At 34.9% G+C, this 21,976-nt stretch overlaps 1 non-coding gene across 1 annotated transcript; it reads left to right on the top strand.

The window, feature by feature from the left end:
- The first annotated feature begins 21,639 nt into the window (after positions 1-21,639).
- Positions 21,640-21,712, top strand: Trnan-guu. Its single transcript has one exon. It is a non-coding gene; the product is annotated as a tRNA-Asn (tRNA).
- The last annotated feature ends 264 nt before the right edge of the window (positions 21,713-21,976 follow it).

Here is a 21,976-nt window from a genome sequence, read left to right as displayed (position 1 = left end):
TTTCAAAAATATTAAGTATATTTATAAAATTTTGATGTGAATTAAATTTTTAAGGTTCAGTGAATTTTTTGATGTTTGATATTGAATCGAAATGATTGAAGGTAACATGTGGAAATTATATAGAATTTAATTACATTATTTACTTTAATGACAGTTGTTAAAGAAAAAAGTCTTACTTCTAGAGTACACTGCAGACTAAACAGTCGGCCGACAATTAGCCCGATGTTGGCAATTTCTTTTTAAAGAAAATATTGGTTCCAATCAAAGTTTTCAGTCGGTCTGATGCCGGCTAAATACCTGGTCTTTGTAATGTGCGTGCTACCATTCATCTTCATACTGATTTATGAGCCCAATCAAACTAAGTTTGCAATGTGAGTGCTAAAGCAAAATGCTGATCTATTCTACATGATTTAAAGTTAATAAATTATTTTAATAATCAACCTAAAATGGCAGCCAGACGAACCATCGATCTCACCATCTTTTTTTTTTAACTCCACCATTTTCAAACCATAAAAAAACGTTCTAAAAAGGCATTAAATAAAACCTCGTTGCGCAGAATTTAACTTCGAATACGTTTAATTATTGGATTTCAATTTCGCGAGTTGGCACTGGGCTGTAGACGGTTCCATGGCGGTGTGTATTAAAAAAAAAGCGATATTTTTTGCGCGCAATTTAGGTCGACCATATCGACGGTTAATATATCGACACTTGATTCGCGATTTGGGGTTGGTTTAAGTTGGAAGAAATGAGCCGAAAACCGCCATTAGATTTTATCAGTATTTTCTTCTTTTTTCATCTTTCTGCGAACAAATTGCTTCGTTACAACTCTGATACAATAATCTCGTTATAATCTTAGAAATATTGTAGGGATAATTTAATGGACTTAAGGGCGGTCACAAGGGGCTCCAGAACATGGTGGGTTTTAATCAGTACATCCACAGTGTTTTTGTCAGTACAAATGTGATTGTTGCTTAAAAATCCTTGAGTTGGATTTATGTTTAGTTTGAAACAAAATAAGTATCTTTTGTTTCGAAGGAATTCCATTCTATCCAAAGAAATGACACACGAACAATCATTTCAGAGTTTGCAGTAGCCCCAATGCTTTCATATTTTTACAGCAGCTTTATGCCATTTGTTTAAAGTTGTAAATAAACTAACAACCGCATGAATTTTGAGGAACACATAATTTTCCCCACATAACTCGCTTATTGCTTCGCTTGTCACTTGTACCAAACTTTTTAGCTCTTCCACTTTGGTGGGTCCCCACAAATTAATTACTGCTGTGTACCAGTGACGTGGACTAAATGGCCGATGTGGCCGCCGAAAAATATAACTAAAACGTTTTAGATAGATTTCTATTTTTTGACCTAAAACACTGTGTTGCGATTTTTTTCGTAGCCAGATTTTAAATAATAAAGATTTTTTTTATAAAAAATATTGAGATATGTAAGTATTTATTTCTTTATGTTAACACGGTTGACGAATCAATTATGTACATTAACACAGAATGGAAAGGAAATAGAAAAAAGAACATGATATAAAAGAAAATACGTAAAACTTAATACTAATTAGAATTGGTAATTCGGTATTAAAATCAGTAGGCAATAGATGTGTATTGTACGCTCATTTTATTATGTTAATCGACTCGCCAACGCACCACCACACAGGTCGACAGTCTGACAACGACTGACTCCCCACCGCTCGATCCGGTATTTATAACCGAGTGACGTATGCGCACGAGGCGTCATAATAATGACATAACCTATACAATGATGCACATGTACCTGCATACACTACATCTCTCCCTTGTTGTTTTGATTTTAACCTTGTTTCAAAAAGTTCAACAATCAAACTCATAAATATTTTGGTAATTTCTTAAAGATCTATCAAACACCTGCAGCACAACAAAACCACGCTATCAGATCAGTCCACCGATCACACTGCCATCAAACTGATTTACTTTGTTCCGTTTCCATTTCATTTCCCTTTCCATTTAAGGAGACGACAGATATCGGTGATACTGCGGGACACTACATCCCTTCCCTTGTGAAATAAACATAAATAAAAATCCGTCCCTTTGCAGACGGTAACATACCAGCATCTGCTTCAGGCTCAACAAGACAAATTCGTAGCAGTGATATCAGGCCGGCAAGTTTAACTTCAGGTTTTGTAGCCGCTGTTCCGGCCCTGTATTATATCTACACTAGAGATGATCCGTCCATTTGGCAGACATCCCGCCAATCAGTCCATGTGAAATCAAGCAAATCTCAAATATTGCTGTACCTTCAGATAATGAGCACTCATCTTGCTTGGTTCGACTTCACTTAAAACTGATACAGAATGCATTGTTCCAAGGTAAAAGATCGGCATTAGGGTACCTCATCAATGCTTTTCACTCATTCAAAACCGTACGAGCCGTACGAGGAAAGTAATCACATAAGATCGTCCCAATTGAATGGTGACCTAGATGGACTGTTTCCAATTTGATGATGACCATATACTTTGTCACCCATTTAATGGTGACCACATACTTTGTCTCCAATTTAATGGTGACTCCATACTTTGTCACCCATTTAATGGTGACCACATACTTTGTCTCCAATTTAATGGTTTAAATTGTAGTTCTATGTACGAGTTAAGTACTTTGTGTGCCTTGTAAGCAAGAGAATGCTAACTCAACTAATTTTGGTAATATGTAGTTTTTAATTTGAGAGTGGAATATCAAAGCCTATCATTATCTCAGCAATGTAACAAACAATCTGGTCTTCAACCCTATTGATCAGCGCTGGTACTTTGCACGTTTCTGCTAGTACACTCGCTGAAATTCTGATATAGGCTTTAAATACCCTACATCAATGTATGTCCAATATCTAGTCAAGAAACTGTAAGCTTCTTAGCATTCAACACCCAACATATGAATACCATACTGCATATAATAGTGCGATAGGAATACTTATATTTCGGTTAGGCATCCAAGAACACTATTATCACCGGACATTGCGTTCTGTAATGTTTGTTTGCTTTTCCTAATGTGGTTTTCAAAAATTTAAGTAGTCAAAGAATTATTATGCTTTGATGGTAAGCTTTTTAGTGTCATGGTTACATATTGATTATAACGAAGGTGTAAAGTAACATTACGAATCAGATTTTAACTAATTAGAACCATATTATGCAACGAACGCACTTTAACAGGTGTCACTAACTTTGCACTATATATTTTGAAGCTGTGACATTCTGCATCACCATAAAATAGAAGAGTCCCTGACCCTCAACTCATGCTCTTCTTCCTTTCAACAAGGTGACAGCAGCTCACAAACAGTTTTCTAGTCGATGCAATTTTCCTTTTGCAAAACAACCGCTAACCTTTCTAAAACATTTGTCTACACATAGATAAATGTGGGATTCTAATTCTATATCTCAATTTCATGAGCAGCTATGCTGCTCTCATGTCATACTTGACCTCATCAATTTGATGATCAGCTTTGTGCTGCTTCCATTTTTAATATTTTACGCTTTTCCAATTTCATGACCGCGTATAGGTAACGTAATATTTTTTTTGTTTTTATGTAAGTATAGTTGGCTGCATAAGTATGTTTATAGTTTCGTTCAAAAGCGCTTACCCTTTATTGCAGCTGACTTTATCTACGTTGTTTTAGTTAGACAAACAGAATATAAAAATATTATTATCTTTTATAGGGACAGCACCCCAGTAAATTTTTAAACGATTTGGTGACTAAGGGCAATTTTACTTCCTATACTTTAAGGAACACTTACTCAGATTATATATTGCAGTAGGACTTAGGAACTTAATAATATATTAGTTATTATTAACCAAATGTCGACGCAACTGTGTAGTTTAATTAGCACAAAAGAGTAATAAATGTCGATAAATGTAAATAGTGATAAAGTTCTTTACCTCTCGTGCGAGTCCAATTGTCTTACGGTAACCTAAGATTGGTGTTCTAAGATCAATTATTATTAACCCTAACGCTATGGACACAAGGCATTATTTTGTTAATAGATATCCATCCCACCACCCATATGGATCTTATCTTATGGGATGGGTTGAGGAAATTACACAACTTTATATTACAAGTAGGTGTGCACTTCAAGAATATATTAATGTGATGATTTATTAACTTGAGATCAATAAATGGATTCTATTTCATATACGTTCATATATGGTTATGTTATTCGCCCCTATGGAAGCATATTCTTCCACAACTCGCAATGTACTTATACTGCTTATTGGTACCCCAAGCAGCAAAATAGTCGAGTAAGAATTTGTTTACTCAGTCTTTAATTGTATAAGAGCCGAGTAACCGTTCTTAAAACACTCATTTATCGTATAATAGCGGTAATCTCGACTATTTGGCAATATTTGCTAATGTGTGCTTTATGGACGTTGAATAAACGTTTACAGCACTATGTTTTAGCACTTTTACTCCACCTTTTAGAAGATGCTGAATTAAAGTGTCTAAAATACTCGTTACTCGATCGTTTGATCTATAGCAGTCGTATAATAGCTGTAGAATAGCTGATTCGCTGAATTGGGTGCTTTTATACAGCCACTACTCAGCTCTCTTTTGTGTTTCTATAAGAGCTCTATAAACGTTATCAAAATGCTTATGGCAAGATTGCTGCTGTTACTGCACACTTATAGATTAACTCGTATAAAAGCTTTTATACCATATTTACTCAGCTTAAAGTAGTATTGTAGAGTTCTGAGAAACAGTAACACCACAAGTCCGTCCATTGTGAATTTCCAAGCGCGAGTCCGAGTATTTTAAGTGGTTCCGTAGACTCAAGTAACACAATAATTTACAATGTAAATGACGACGGACGACATTAAGAACTAGGGCCGAGTCATACAAGTGATGTTGAAATCAGTTCAGATATTGAATGTACTGAAATCAGTTCTGATTCAGAAAGCAGTGAAAAAGACAGTGTCGAAGATAATAATTTTCAGATGAATTTAAGAGAATGGGCTCTTCAATTAAATATATATTATGCTGCATTTAGACACCTGGCAACTGTTTTAAATAAACGCCCGCCACATGTTCTCCCTAAAGATCCACAAACCTTATTGATTGATTTTCTTCGGTTTGACTTATCGTTTGTGCTAAGGCCACATCCGTTACATTTATCTGATAAAGAGTTTCCTTCCAAGCCCGTCCCAATTTTTCAAAAAAATAATCTTAATTAAAATGTTTTTTTTTGGTCTCGTACCAATAAGCGAACCCTAAATCCTGTTATCATGGCGATACCTTGTGCTATAAATGTGGTGACCAGCACTCTTACTCGACTTTTAATCGAATAAGTTCGCTGTAATTACAACTGGATTACCAATATGGCCACAGCATTTAATATAATTAATTAAAATATATTTAATTTAATAAATTAGTCGTCCAAATTTAAGAAAATAGACAGTGCATGAATGTTTATGTAAAAATGCCTTTGGGTTTAACAATAAAGCTTGTTGCGCATGATGTTTTGAAGTAGCTACACGAACAATAAAAAGAAACATATTGATTGCTCAAAACTTAATATAAATGTAATATGTTATTCCTTTTTCTTAGCCTTTGAAATGTAGTTTACTTTACAAATAATGAGTTGAAATTTGTAATAAATTGGGTAAGAGCCTCCGTAAGATCATTAACAGCACTTATTGATCGAGTAAAAGCATTCTATCTGCTGTTATACAACTAAAATGGCGAAAAAAAGCAATTCGGCTCCGCTATTATAGCACAATTTACCTGTATAATAGCAAATCGAATGCGTTTATTGAGCTAAATATCCTATATACCACTTTTACTCAAATCTTACAGCATGTTTTAGTTGCTTACTCAGCGCTTATTCCACTTTAATAGGACTTTAGTCTGAATAATTTGCGCCTTTTTCGCGTTGAGTAAACGTTTCGAGCACTTTTACTCGACTGTTTTTAGGACTTTTATTGAACTTAAAGGCGAAAACAGAACGTGCTCTCGACCATTATAGCACGTCTATTTGCTGCTTGGGACTGCAATACTGTAAAACATAATTTGCAAATAACAATATTATAATGAGGGCCACTTTGTTAAACTATTTGTAAACACCAATGTAAATCAATAAAAAAGAGGCTAAGATACCAATTAAAATTCATTCAAGCCTGAATCTTGAAGGTTTTAAAAGCACACGCAATCATCAACTTTTGAGAACTTGATTGCAACAATCATCCATGAGCTAATCATCATTAGACAGTTCCCAGAGTAAGTATCTACATTGGAACTCCTTCCAGGTATCATCCTTAAAAGATTTTTTGTCACAGATGAGAAGGCCCAGTTGGGTAAATGATGATGATGTCCTCCTAGCCGATTATCGGCTACGGCGGCTGTACTCACGTAAGGGGATTAGCCAACTGCGCAGGACATATTATAGTGCACAAGCATTTGCGCAGACACAGGTGCACTCACTGTTCCTTCACTCTCATAACCCGATGGGACGGCAATCCGACACGACCGGAAAGAGATCAGGCGCAGGACCGACATTTACGTGCTTTCCGATGCACGGGTGTATCAATCACCAACTCATCAGCCGCGCTTGCGACAGCTAGACCAACGAGGCAGTTGGGTAGACAGATTGCTCCAATGCTTAGTTCCATATTCTTTTGATCTAAGAGTTTTATATCAACCTAAAGTACTGAAATTACAATTGTGAGCTAGCATGTTTACCAAAGATTCTATCTATTGAATACCAAAATTTTGATCCACATTTTCCAGCTAGTATTGCTGCTTGTATGCTGTTCTACTGTTCTGTATCTTCTGGAATATCTCTGTTGTATAACAACCTCTTTAATACAGCAAAATAAAGTAAAAGTATTGAAATTATACCTAGGGTGACTGAGCAACTGTTATAATTAACACTATTATGGGTAGGCAACCCACTAGAGGTGTTGATGGACTTGGATGTTGTGCATAGGTGAATACATACCAGTATAGCTGGGCGAGTTCTTCAACATCCATGGCCAACCCACTACGGTCCCTCAATGTGCTGTTTGTTTAACTAGATACCTAGCACATGTTTGTCATTTGTAGAACCGTTGAGTATATAACCCACCAGTTTGTTCTTGTAATATCCTCTATATTGCAAGCACTTGAATTAAGTTAGTTAAGTACCAGAACAATATAGCAGGTATAAGTTGTTGACTAGACTCTGAGAAGTTAAGTTTGGAAGCTTTTTATGATCCAAATCACCGGGCACAGAAAATATAAAAATTATCAAGATTTACTATTTAGTTGTTGCAGTAGTTGACAACTATCGCCAGATAATTTATGCGTGTACAGTCAATTGAATGACCAGTAGACGTTCACTACCGTTAACTGTCAAGCTGTCACTTTAATGACCAGTAGATATAGACTACTGCCAACTGTCAAGCTGTCAATTTAATGACCAGTAGATATAGACTACTGCCAACTGTCAAGCTGTCAATTTAATGACCAGTAGATATAGACTACTGCCAACTGTCAAGCTGTCAATTTAATGACCAGTAGATATAGACTACTGCCAACTGTCAAGCTGTCAATTTAATGACCAGTAGATATAGACTACTGCCAACTGCCAAGCTGTCAATTTAATGACCAGTAGATATACACTACTGCCAACCATCAAGCTGTCAATTTAATGACCAGTAGATATAGACTACTGCCAACTGCCAAGCTGTCAATTTAATGACCAGTAGATATACACTACTGCCAACCATCAAGCTGTCAATTCAATGCCCAGTAGATATAGACTACTGCCAACAATCAGGCTGTCAATTTAATGACCAGTAGATACACACTACTGCCAACCATCAAGCTGTCAATTCAATGACCAGTAGATATAGACTACTGCCAACAATCAGGCTGTCAATTTAATGACCAGTAGAAACACACTACTGCCAACTGCCAAGCTGTCAATCTAATGACCAGTAGATATACACTACTGCTAACCGTCAAGCTGTCAATTTAATGACCAGCAGATTTTTGGAATAGAATAGGTCTTTATTTGCTTAGAATGCAGGCACTTACAAAATAGGATTGTAAACAACATAATAAGATCCGTGTACATTCCGCCTTGTTGGCATGCAAGCACAACAATTATTAAACACAATTGATTATAAGGCAAATAGGTTATTGTATTATATCCTCTAGGAAATCCCACCACTGCTAAAGTCGTCTTGACGACAATTCAACAACCAGCAACTTTATATTGCTTCCAATAAATGCCTATTATTGAATAAACTTTGATGCAGGTTTAAGAATGAGTAAACTGATCACCAAGTAATGATTTTGTATTATTAATTACTCATTTGATAAATATTAACACCTGCAATAAATATTGCTACTTCCATTAGAATTGTAACAAGGTAAACTTAAACAAAGAATTACGTAAAAAGGTTAAAATTTGTTTGCAATTAGGGTGATACATACATGAACATAAAAGTTATGTATACTTTGTCATTCTACTCTCTTCCCTTCCTTCTTTCCTTTTGCTCTTTTTAATATGATTGAATATTAACATCGGTCAGAGGTTACTTGTTGTCAAAGCTTATTTAGCATACATTAATTTGGTATAGGCATGAATAGGACAAATTATTTAGTATAACCTTGTATATCAAATATTTTTCTGGATCACAGAACTAATAGGTAGTTCAAAATTAAAAAATTAGATAATAGGTAACTGTTGGTCCAAACACTCACGGTTTTATCCTCGTCGCCAATGTATTGTACGCTCATTTTATTATGTTAATCGACTCGCCAACGCACCACCACACAGGTCGACAGTCTGACAACGACTGACTCCCCACCGCTCGATCCGGTATTTATAACCGAGTGACGTATGCGCACGAGGCGTCATAATAATGACATAACCTATACAATGATGCACATGTACCTGCATACACTACAAGATGTTTAAACTAAAATTATTCTAAGTAACACATGCGAATTTTAAGGACCGTCTATCTGTCGCGCTTTCACGCCTAAGCTACTAAACCAATTTAAATAACTTTTTTTACACAAGTACTTTATACAACATGTAACGTAATTAACGCACACCCTCAAACACCCCAATTAGAATATTATGTTATGATCATAATACATACACTGAATTTTTAATTTAACATGTATATGCATTGTTATTTACTAAATTAGTTATACCAATTCTTGGAGAACTTTTTGGTCATACTACTACGCACGCAAATATCGCGCCGCGCGCCGCTCGACTCGACACAACATAACGAAACTACGGAAAAAGCCGACAATACAAGAAGTCTTATTACTTTGAGTTACGGTCTATTTGAATTTGTTTTGACTGTACAGGGTTAATATGACAATAATTTCCGTAGTTTTAATTATTTTTGGGATAAAAAATTACCTATATTAAAAATGATATAAATCGATTCAGTAAACGATTCTGAACAAACTAATTTCAGGATGTGCGTTAATTAAATTACATGTTGTATATAGCCTGAGACTCTATCCAGGTGTGGGAAGTAGTTTGATCGCAGACGGAACCGTGGGGACTAGCTAGTCTGAAATGTATCATCATCTTATTCTTTGATTAAATTCTAAACTGCTGCCGAAACAAGTATAATACCAACAGAAGTTTATACTTTTTTGTGACTATATTTAGGTAATTAGCAATTAGGACGAGGTTTAAGCCAATCTATGTTAATAGGTACTTAATGAAATATTGCTTGAACCGAAATAGGTAGCTTTCTAGTACCCTCAGGCCTTATTAGCAATCCGGATTTGCGAATACCTATGTATATTTGATTTATATAACTTTAAGAGCCTATTTCTTTAAAAACTCCTATCAAGATTAAGTGCCTATTCAAACGGAGTATAGACCAATTCCCAGGGTAACCTATTTCTATTTCTAGACCCTTCGAAATCCATTTTTCTATGCTTTAACTTATTATAAATTAATGAACACTGGACCTATAAGTATGTCCATTATGAGTAGTTCTCCTATTAGTAGAAAAATCCATATAAAACCTATTTAGCGACCCGGTAGATTAAAAATCGTACTTGGGATATAATGACCGTAGTTTTTATAGAAGCACTTGCCTTGCAATGAGAGGGGTCATAACTTGGTGTTGCCAGAGTTTGTAAAATAAATTACTTATATGTACCTATTTTTTATCTACTGAATTCACTGAACATAATTAATATAATGATATAAGTTCTTTCAGGTATTTTTATTTAAGAACCGTATTCATGTATTTGAAAAAATACTTTAAGATTTTGTTGAAGCGTTTTTGGAACACTCTATAGCAGATTACAATACAAAACCTCTTGGAGAAAAGAACCTTTTTAACAAAAATAAAATAAAACTCTTTCTTTCCTAATATGTATCCCACATGATGGTTTGGTCTGCTTTCCTAATTTTTTTCCTTCACTTCGCTCTATCAGTGACACCGCTCTCGGACACCTAAACAAATCATCTATTGAAAAAAAAAAATACGGTGCCATACATTAAAAATAGTAGATTTTTCAATTTCTAGTCTGGTAACACTGGACATCTGACCCCTGGTCTAGGTAGGCAGCTGGACTACTAGCGACCCTCCTCTCGCGTCAATTAATAATAAGTCTTTATTGCAAGATTGTTTGTCTTCCACAATCAAAGATTTTGCAAAAAATATGCGTAGATGAGACATTGAGTTATTATGTGCCTAATTTTGACGCCACTGTTATAGAAAAAGTTATGTTTTATTTTATTAAATAGTCCTGTAAATAACTCCTTTTTATTTTACTTTTAGGTGGAAACTTATTGTTCAGCTCCTAAGAGATATCAATATTTGGTATATCAAAAAAATATTATAATTTTTTTAAGCGACTTCAAACAAAGTGGGCGATTATGCATATATGCGAGAAAATAATGAAATACGTTTTATTTAATATCAATTACCTATTACATACTGGTACATTTTCCACTCTCGTTTCCCATGACAAAAGCGGGTGTATACTCGCGAAAAACCGAGCGGAAACTCCGCTGGTATGAAAAGCCTGTCATATATAGCCGCCAATTCTCTCTATTAAAAATCAATTTCAATTTAGAATTTTACTCTATGGCGCACTATTAACTGTGGCCCAACTGGCCAGTGCGTGCTATAGAAAAAAACAAATTGTCCATTGTCTATATGTAATGGGGTTGCGTTCAGCATTCACATAAAAACATGGAGAACAAAATGACAAGCGGAGATGTCATAACAGAAAATCTCCTAAGAAAATAGTCTTCGGGGAACGAGGAACGTTACTGTCTCCGTCATTACACACCTTCTTTGGACCCGACAATTTTCTATAACACCAAAAATCGTTGTCAGATGTCTTAAAAGATCCCGAACGGCTTATTAATTCACTCGTAACTAATCGTTTTGATCATGCCTACCGTACGTATTTGACCTAGAAGAATTCGCCTGACCTACCTGCATTATGGTATCTCCGCTCATCTTTCTTTACTCTGCATAAAAACTATTTTGCAGTTTATAAAATGTTTTACTGGTGATTTCAATTAAATCTTGTGGGTTTTTGTTTATTGTTTTTGCTTGACCAGTGAAGTTGTGTGAAAGGGGGTAATGCGGTTTTCTTTTGTTAATGAGTTATGAGCCAATGTTTATTGAAAAAAGTTGTTGAAATATTGACCCTTTCTTAATGTGGTAAGGTCTTAATGAAATCTGTTGAGAAAGTTACAGGACTTGGAATGACTATAAAAATTAATGACATATGAGCGAAATAATTAGGAAATATCGCTTGTCTCTCACATGACTAGGATTTCGATTAAATTCGTACTACCTTATTATAAAATGTACTTAATATTAAAAAGAGCTGGCTTTACTTCTAGAGTAGGGCCATTAAATTTTTCATTATTTTGGTTTAGGTAGAAAGGTAGACTAGAGCCTTTTTAAGACCACGTTCTATAATAATGTTAATATTCTATAATATTATAATTTTCTTTAATTTACATGTAGTTGTTTACTATCATAAAACAAAGAATCTTCACACATACACACAATCCCGCAGTAAGCTAAACAGCCCAAAGGGTGGAGTAAACAAAAATATTATAACTAAACTAAAATGAATGCAAAAGGAGAAACTAAACGTATTCACAAACGTTAGCCTTCGCATTGAACGCGGTCTTCAACGCTTTTACGCAATTCAGCATCGTGTAAGAGCAGTTTTAGGGTTCCGCAGAGAACAAGGGATCTTTATGGTCCCACTATCGCTATGTCCATTCTCTTATGTCGCAATGCTTGTCTATTTTCATGTATACTTCATTTTTAGGACTAGATTTCGTCAAATAAAATATTCACTAACTATACTACAGTATAACAAGGTATATTTATATGATAACAGTTTTCTGATGCATGGAGAAGATAAAATAACAAAAACATCTATATCTGTGCCAAACATTATAAAAATCGGTTCTGCCGCTTGTTCAGCCGTCTGACTTTTCGCGACAAACTCAAAAGTACTGCATGGATTTTCATGTGGTGGTAGCCTTTTTTGTGTAGTACGAAAAGTCAACTTTTCTGTCAGTGAAGGTGAAGAAAAATATTATGTTGAAATCTGAACTTAGAAACTCTGATATCTCATTGAGTAAACGTGGTGACCAATACCATTCCTTCTCTGTATAAAAGTGCCCAGTGCCCTGCAGCGGGACAATATTATTATATTGTACCTACGGAACCGTACACAGATATTGACCCAACACACTTCGCTCGTTTTTCCTTCAGTTTCCCTCCACTGTCTTTATAAATATACTGGGAGCACTGTACGTTTTTTTTCATATTATTTTTATATGGTTTATGATGAGAGGCAGAACGTAGTTGCCTTTGCAAAGCGGTACAATAAGAAAATGTTGCAGCTTTATTTCTTGTCTTTGCTTTGCTTGTGTGAATTTGGTTTTTAGTTTTGTTTATTTGTTGTACTTTAGCTTGTAGGCTCAGTTAGGTCCAAGTTCATGATGCCAAATGTGGGCCTATTATCTGCCTAGCCTTTTCCTAATTTATTATGTTTCAATCAGCTTTAGCCAGAGTCATCTGATCTCCTTAAGCCTCTGTAAAACTTGGTCTTCTTGTCAGATGTCTCTGTCATTTGACCACCCGTAACGAGTGCCTTTTAATTCGTAAGTTTCTTTTATGTGTGCTGTCTTTTCGAAGTTATATCTGTATTTATTATGAGTCCTTTTAATTGAAATAAATGAATATAACTAATTAAACTTCACACAACGAAATATGTATATATTCGATCGAGATTATGCAATTTTCTGTAACTATCAACTACATTGCAACTAAAAGTTCTTATTATTCTCTCTGATAAAGTTTTCATAATTAACTTCCCTCTACTTAGTCATAAAAAATCATTGTCTACCAAAGGGGTCCTTAACCAAAGCAGTTCGTTCCTTTAACCTTTATAAAATATAATTAAAAAGTTACCAGTTGTCAATAGACCTCCATCGAACCATAAACAAGCATCAAATGACACTCGAAAAAGAAAAAATAAATTCGCGCGCTTTTTACCCGCTAACAAGATATTGCGTAAATGTCATGGAGTTAGTAAATTATGACGAGTTAGGTTTTTTATAAAATGTTTGCAAAAAAAGTATCAAAGAGATGAGTTAATTTTAAACTGAAGTACTACAGAATATAATTTCATGCGCTTTTTATCAAATTTTCCGTTTCCGTTTCAGAGAGCTCGTAATAACGATTAAGTAACACATAATATAGAATATTTATAATATAAATTAATAATATATAAATAAACGAATATAAATTTAATAAATAAGTAAAATGTAAATAAATCTACACAGAAATAATACTACCTACTCAAATATCTAAATACAAGATTTTCTACACTTCATTCAATATTATTATGTTTAAAAAGCGCTCTTCGTCCTCTCCTCTAAAAACTAACTTTGCTGTGCCCGACAGGGTCCATAATTGTTTCTTTTAATTTTACCCACCAGCCTGTACACATTATGGTATGCAATGAAGTTATTGAGTATTGAGTGTTGCGGGTCTCGGCGGCCATTTTGACAGTTATTACGGGTTTCAAAAGCCTGAAAGTCTGACAACCAGTCATACCAAGGAGTATTGGGTTGCCATGGTGACTGGATTGAAGAGCTCAGATAGACAATCACTCGATATACCGTCAGTTGCACAAAAGTCCATTAAAATTAAAGCTTCATTAAATCTATTGCTATCAATTATTATCTTATTAACAGAGAAAGAGTCAGCAATAGATTTAAAGAAGCTTTAACTTAAATGGACTTTCGTGCCACTGACGGATAGAACACTAGTATACTCCTGCTAAACTACAACCCGATTTTAACAAAGAAAAGGCTAGACAGATGACTTAAAATCACTAACAAATGTATCCTTCTTTCTAAAAATATTAGTAGCTGCATGTAATGCGTACACCGTCGGTCGGGAAATCACATTAATGCAACGCTGTGGTCTAATTTAACTATAAAAGTGTGTGCTTTCCCTCGGCACTGGCGCGATCAAAGGGGTGGCCAGACTTAGGAATGTTTAGAGGCAACTGTGAGGGTAAAACTTGAAAGAAACTGTGAAAATACCTTATTATGGAAATATGTTTTGTTATTTGTAATCTGGACCCTAATTATAAAAGATGTATAATTAGGGTTTGGTTTGGTGATTATAAAAGATTTTTGTGAGATTGTCGGGGTAATCTCTAAATTAAGTAGATACTTTGCGGCAATCCCTGATATAAAATGTTAGAAAAATGTGTAGTTCTCTAATTTGGTAATCTCTGTAACTACTGAATCCATATTGTTTTTTTGTTTTCGAATCGAAATCCACGTTATTTGTGAGTGTCATAGGCGCAGCACATAAGTATAAATGACGGTGGCCTGAGCAAAGATTGTGACTACGTTCTTTATAGGCCTATGTGATGATAGATATCGAGATTTTACAGTTTCGTTTGCTTCAATGAGACCATCTACATCTACATATAGTGTAACATCTACGTTGCAACTTTAATTTTTACCACAAAATCGTAGTAAATGATCGTCAAAATCAACTTCCGAAGTCTACCTTTTTTGTCGACCCACTGCTGGGCTGCGACATCCTCTCACCCAGAGAAGGATCAAGCATTAAACACCACGCTTGCTCCCCTCTATATCATCCCAACTCTACCAGCACATACGAAGGTCTACGTCCTCTGAAGAGTCTGCGTGTGCCAGTAATCGGTGTTTAGCGGAGCGCCCGCTCGCATAATGTGGAAACCAACGTGTCCCATATACTGGGAGCTTAAAGCATAAGATGCTGGTTAAGCTTACATGAATTTTTTTAAGTAAGAAAAGGGTGGTTTTTTAATGTCTTTATCTTAAGTTTATAGCTGTAATACCGTGTCTTTGGAGATAAAGATTCTTTATTCCTTTAGCAGGTTTGAGGAGTAGGCTAAGTAACAGTCCCAGTTTTGATGCAAGATATATCTATAATATACTTATTTATGTCATGACGAGTTCCAATGTTTCTCAAGGCGTGGTAAATGGTAGGTCCCGGCTGTCATTAGTTCGGCGGCAATTATTATGATAGTTAGGAGTCATAAAGTCTGATTAATAGTCTACCAAGCAAGGGACACTGTGATAACCGGGTAACTATTTTGAAATCAAGTGACAGAACTGGTTCTTTATTTCATGCGTCCATTGAAACAGAAATTGTACAATGATTTACGTAAAGCCCAAAGAATTAGAAAACTCGTGGACTTAAGAAGTTACTCATAAATAATATTGATAACAAATATAGGTACACTAGCTTTTGCCCGCAACTTCGTTCGCGTGGAATAGTGACTACCAGCAGATTTTTGATTTGACCAATAGATGGCGCTATATGTCCGGAATAATTTTATTTTTATTTTTTTTTGTAATAAAAACTATCCTATGTCCTTTCTCAAGTTTCAAACTATGTCTGTACCAAATTTCACACAAATCGGTTCAGTAGTTTAGGCGTGAAGAAAAGACAGACAGACAGACAGAAAGACAGACAGACAGACAGACAGAGTTACTTTCGCATTTATAATATTAGTTTGGATACATAGGTATAGTATGTAAAGGTAAAATAAATGAACTACCTATGTATCACTAATACCCTAACCTATCTTAAGCACGTTCACCCATCTATTTCCTAACCTCATTATCTCCAGCTTAAAACAAAAATTTACCTCAACTTTGCAATTTATTCGCGTACCTACTCCTGAAGATTTCTGAAGCATCATTGTATAATATTATCTTAACTCAAGGACTCACGAAAGCTGGATATATTATGAATATAAGAATTTCCTGAAAACTGAGACTTTACTTATAAATAATTCATATTTTTTGTACTTAAGATGAAGGCCTCAACAAAATCTTGATATTATATTACAAACAGTTATGGAAGTATGTATTTTGGTATTCATATTTATCATCTGAAGCAAAGATGTCACTGTCTGCCTGTGACTATAGGTAGAGATTTCTATAAATACATAGCTTTGCCAAAATTAAGTACCTACAAAACTCAGAAATTATATACTGCGCATGTGCGAGGCAAAGTTACTTTAAACTACTAAAATATTTTTCTTTTTCCTTCCTTTTCAAGTTAGTCAAAACTGATATGTGCAATTTCTTTTTTATTCGCTGGTAATGTCTCAGAGATTAGCTATTTGTTCAATTTTCCTTGTTTTATGTTTATCCCATTTCTTAGTAGGTATTTTTCTCTAAAAACATAAACAGTTAAACAATCACATGGGGTTCAATTATCCTCCAAAATATATCCCCGAAGTAATCCAGAGTCTCGTTAAAATTGCTTCACCCGTTTCAGAGAATAGACACCGCAAGTATAGAACAAAAAATTATAATTTTTTCTCATAAAACTACCATGAGTCTCAAGACCACTTACTTCAACTACAAAATAGAAAAAAAGAAAACAAAAATCACATAGAAAAAAAAAACTATTTTCTACCAACTCGTTCCCCCTTACAAGACAAGATGGCGTCATGCCTCTCTTGACATATTTCTATTCATTTACATCAAAGACTTACCCCTCACAAACCATAGACTATGTACTTTTGAATTACTTTGCCTAGGCACAAACCTAGACTAAAGGGAGGGGTAGCTAGGGTAAACTAGTGGAAAATATATGGTAAGTAGTGTAGGATATAATTATGTTGGTAGGGGGTCGGCTTAATGGCTACCAGTGTCTGTGGTAGGTACACTTGTAAGAGTAGTGTCTATGGTAGGTAGGTACCTAGTTATGTTTTTTTCTTGATATAATTTTGAGACGAAAATAAATGAATCTTGGAATTAAACAATATAAACGACCATTTCTCTTAACACAACTGTTAACTTTGATATAAATTGAACGTAAAAATTAATAGTAGGGAAACAGTTGACGAACTGAAGTTTATGTTCACGATGCCTGAGTATAACAAAATCTGTGTACCTACTTACGGCCGTTTCCAATATTCTATCTTTCTGTTGATTTGCTAACTATCGATAGAAGTTTGAGGGTCCTAACAAGTAGGACTTAATTTCAAAATTCTATCTCTGGTAAGCAAAACAATAAGTACCATAGAATATTGGGTAAGGTTGTTAATCGATAAGGAATGTGAGTTCAAAAGCTTCTTTGAGGCATACCTTAATTCTCGTTCATATTACCTACTATTGAATATAATTAAGTAACTAGCTTTTGCTACCCCGTGACTTTGTTCACGGCGAGGAAATTTTGACACCCATTATCCGCCCGTACCAAGATAAAATGCAGCCAATGTTATTAGGAAAGAGTGTAGCTTTCTAACAGTGAAAGAATTTATTGAATCGGTTCTATAGTTTCGGAGCCCTTGGGGTACAAACAAAGAAACATAAAAAATCCTCTTTATCACATACATTAGTATAGAAAACTGTAGCCTGCCATGCATAAGACATTATAGATATCCTAGATATACACTAGGCATAGACAGATCCCCTAACTATCATAGACAAAGATACCCCAATACGTACATTGCACAGTACATGCACAACACACAAGCAATGTTCATTGTAGAAATACTAGCAAACAACCAGATGGCTTCGTTTTATGTAACATTTCGTTTGGTGATTAAAAGATAAAGTTTTTTTTTGTTGAAAATTTTCCTAATTTTTTTTTGCTATAAACCTCACGGAACCCGAGACCTTTCCAACGAATGCAAAACTGTCGAAATCGGTTCGTGCGTTCTGGAGTTATGGCGTCAGGAAGGAAAACCCGACTTATTTTTATATAACAGATGACTATAACTGGAGAAAGTATAGGCTACTATGCATAAGACCTTACATACAAGGTGTTGATTTGCATTTGTGCCATACTTCAGGATGAGGACATATAATACGTCAATAATCGATTGAAATTACAGTAGACGGGAAATAGCTAATATGCACTGCTTTTTTTGTCATTGTAATGTCGTAGTATTTCAGAAGTAATCCAATTTTATGAATGAAATTTATGAATAATCGTCGCGTATGCTTTGTGTTTGCGTTTGTGTGAGGGCGCAGTATGGTTTTAAGGCCAGTAACACACACGCCAAGTTTAAATACGGCTAGATGACATTGACGGAATTCCGAAAAAAAAAAAATATTACATACCAATTTTTTTGTTTATTTGGGTTGAGAATCATTAGCATAATTACGTCCTTGAATATGGCACGGATGCAAATCAACAGCTTGTATAGCCATAGCCATATTATACTTAACCATAGATGCCCAAACTAGGCATAGAAAGATCCCCCAACTATCATAGAACGACATACGTATTGTACATTCATAATATACCATGCAAATGTATGGGGTTGTATGGCAAAAGCAATGTTCATTATAGAAATCATGGAGTCCCACACTTCTCGAGTGGCTCTTGACGCTATCAGAGGTGTGAATGATTGCACACGAGCTGGGAATTATGGATACGGTAGTTTTTTTAAAATAATTAATATGTATTTGGAGTTTAAGGGGCAGAAAATTTGTCTTTTATGGGAGTTTGATTATTGTAAATTAATAAAGCGACTTTTTTTGCAATGTGTACCCATCATCCTCCGAGCCTTTTTCCCAACTATGTTGGGGTCGGCTTCCAGTCTAACCGGATGTAACTTTTGCAATGTGTACTCAAAAAGGATAAATGACTTTTAAAAGTTAACACCCCTTTTGGAGCTTGGTGATTAAGGATAACCTGAAACTGAGGACACAGTAACATTCTGGCCAAAATTTGGCTCAAAAACAGACATGAGTTCTCATAGACAATCGGGCTGGTTTCGAAGTACCGAGATTCTAAACTTTGCCCATTTACTAACTAAAGTTGAAAATTAAGTATGAAGAAACCTAATCAACAATGTAATCTCTCAACTTAGTTTTATATAGTTTTCAGAAACTGTTTTTCATTCAGTTTTTAAGTCGTAACTGTTTAGTTACTGTGTCAAAGTCATGTCTTTATTTCAAATGGACGTACTACAGGTTCTTATAAAACGTTAGAGCAACTCGACACACTGTTCTAAAGAATTGGTGACATGTACTCCACAATTTTATTTTCTCAATTATTAATTCCATGTACACAAATACCGCATCACATTTTAAAGAGAGGTAGGTGTGAAAGAGGGTAGGTCTCCTTTGTCGAATCATAATAGGCTTTGTACCGATATGTCACGCGTTCGCAACCAACTTACAAAGACCCCTCATTTCCCTTCAAAGACCCCTCGGGGAGTTCCAAATCTGGGGTCTAAGGAAGACGAGGGGGTCCCCAGCAAGCTGGTCAAGGTTTTCTATATCAGTCAGTTTAATATTTTGAATGAGAACTTTTTGTTTGAAGAGATGGGGATAGCGTTGAAGTTTCTTAATGAATCTTTGGTTGAGATGCGCGATTTTTTTTTTCGTTCTGTCTTTCGGTTATTAAGTTGGTAGTCATTTGGAGTCTATTGCTGATTATAATAAGCGAGCCATCCGTTTTGTTTCGATTAGAAATTGCAATCTGCACACTGAGACGGAATTCTACCAATAATATAATGGTACAGGACGCGGGTGAAACCGCGGGAAAACGGCTAGTAGATAGTAATTATGATTTCGCCCGTTGTAACAGAATGGGCCACAAATGTATACGTAGAAACTAGATACAAAAATGGAGTAAAAGCGATTATTTTCATAAGCAATTAAAACAGCAATTTAAGCTTTTTTATATTTTTGTCTAGTCCTAAAACTATCTTTTATACTCATACTATCTTTTCTTCTCAGGGACTAGTCATTAGGAAATGCCGACCTCAGCGTTCTTAAAATGACGTGTAAAAGTGATGTAATGTCCAACTTGCAAAATAAACGATTTCATTTCATTTTTTCATTTCAAAACTCTTTACCATTCTGTTTTAATTTCTTACCACCAGTTCTAACCTTCAGAGTGATTCCGACTCTGTCATAGTCGTGAAGTATATTCTATAACGCTCACCAAGTTCATTTTTGTCATTAAGTAAAGTTAAGGTAGGAGCCTCGGTAAATGTATTAAAAAGGCAATTTTAGGCAATTACTAGGACGGCCGTGCTCTAATCCTTGGGAAAGTGTGCTAAGTGTATAAGATCTTGTTCAGATGGTAACACTATTGAAAGATCTTTCGTTTTTTGAGGATTGTTATTTTTTACTGTTTAATTACTGAAAAGAATGATACCTGGCTTAACCTGGCTTAACCTTCAGGTATTTGTATATGCCTAAGTCATAAATGACCACGTACATATATTAATAGTGTAATATCAGCACTTACAAAACGAAATTAATTAATTTTTAAATTAAAAATAGGCAACTCCTTTTGTATGTGAGCAAAAGTAAATAAAAAATAAAAGACGATAGTGTATAAAATACAAGTGTTTTATAAATCGGTAATGGATCTATACATATAAAAAAGTCCTTTGAAATAAATCATATTTTAACAACTAACGGCCAGTTTTTTCATCAAAAGTTAAAGTTAAAGTAATGTCTAAAGTTAAAGTAACGGTCAAATTTGTTTTTTCAAGGCTAAAGTGACAGCAAAATTCATAGAAAAATTGAATTTAACCGTTACTTTAACTTTAGACATTACTTTGACTTTTACTTTGGCTTTAACTTTTGATGAAGAAACTGGCTGTAAAAGAGTTTTGGTATGAACAAGCCATTAATTCATAAGATCTAAGTGATTAGAAATTTTAGCTGAAATTCTGTGCCAAGGAAGGTATCCTGTCTTCATCTTGAGACTAGCTTCTATACCTAAGTATTTTGTGGTCGATAGATGGCGCCACTGAAGGCATTTTTTTTTTATTTTAGACAACAATTTTTTTCATTTTTTCTGAAATGTTTGTCAAGTATGCAAATGTGACCGGGTGGAAAATGTTTGTTTTAAAAAATCAAAGTGTTATCAAAGTGTGATCGAGGATGGTTAAGGCTTCTTTTTATCCGGGTTTTTTGGACCCGGTACCGAATGCGGGTGCAACCGCTGACGGAAAAGTTAAGAAGATAGATTTTATTATTTACAAAATAAGTAGAGGTTTTTTAAGCTGAGATTTTTTTATTGTAAGTTTTATGTAATTGATTGTGAAATAATAAAAATTCCAACAGTTATATTCGGATTTAACAACAATAGCCTCCGTGGCGCAATGGCTAGCGCGTTCGGCTGTTAACCGAAAGGTTGGTGGTTCGAGCCCACCCGGGGGCGATATTAATTTTAGCTGCTTGTACTTAATTTCATTTTGCTATCGTTTGGAGTTACCACCAGTTTATATTACTTGAAGTTAATAATTATCTTAGGTTTTATATTTATTATAACGGTTAGAAGTGCAGTTTTGGTGTACCTAATATATTGCATTGAAAAATGCTATCAATTATTGCCACGTTTACGTAGTTTTTACGACAAATTAAATCTCAATTTTGCAAGAAGACAAGATGAAAAATTTATAGACTCTTTACAGAATCCAAAAAA

This window comes from Helicoverpa zea, chromosome 27 (genome assembly GCF_022581195.2).
Source record: "Helicoverpa zea isolate HzStark_Cry1AcR chromosome 27, ilHelZeax1.1, whole genome shotgun sequence".
Lineage (NCBI taxonomy): Eukaryota > Metazoa > Arthropoda > Insecta > Lepidoptera > Noctuidae > Helicoverpa > Helicoverpa zea.
Note: the sequence above shows the minus strand (reverse complement) of the source record. Positions and strands in the feature narration are given on the sequence as shown.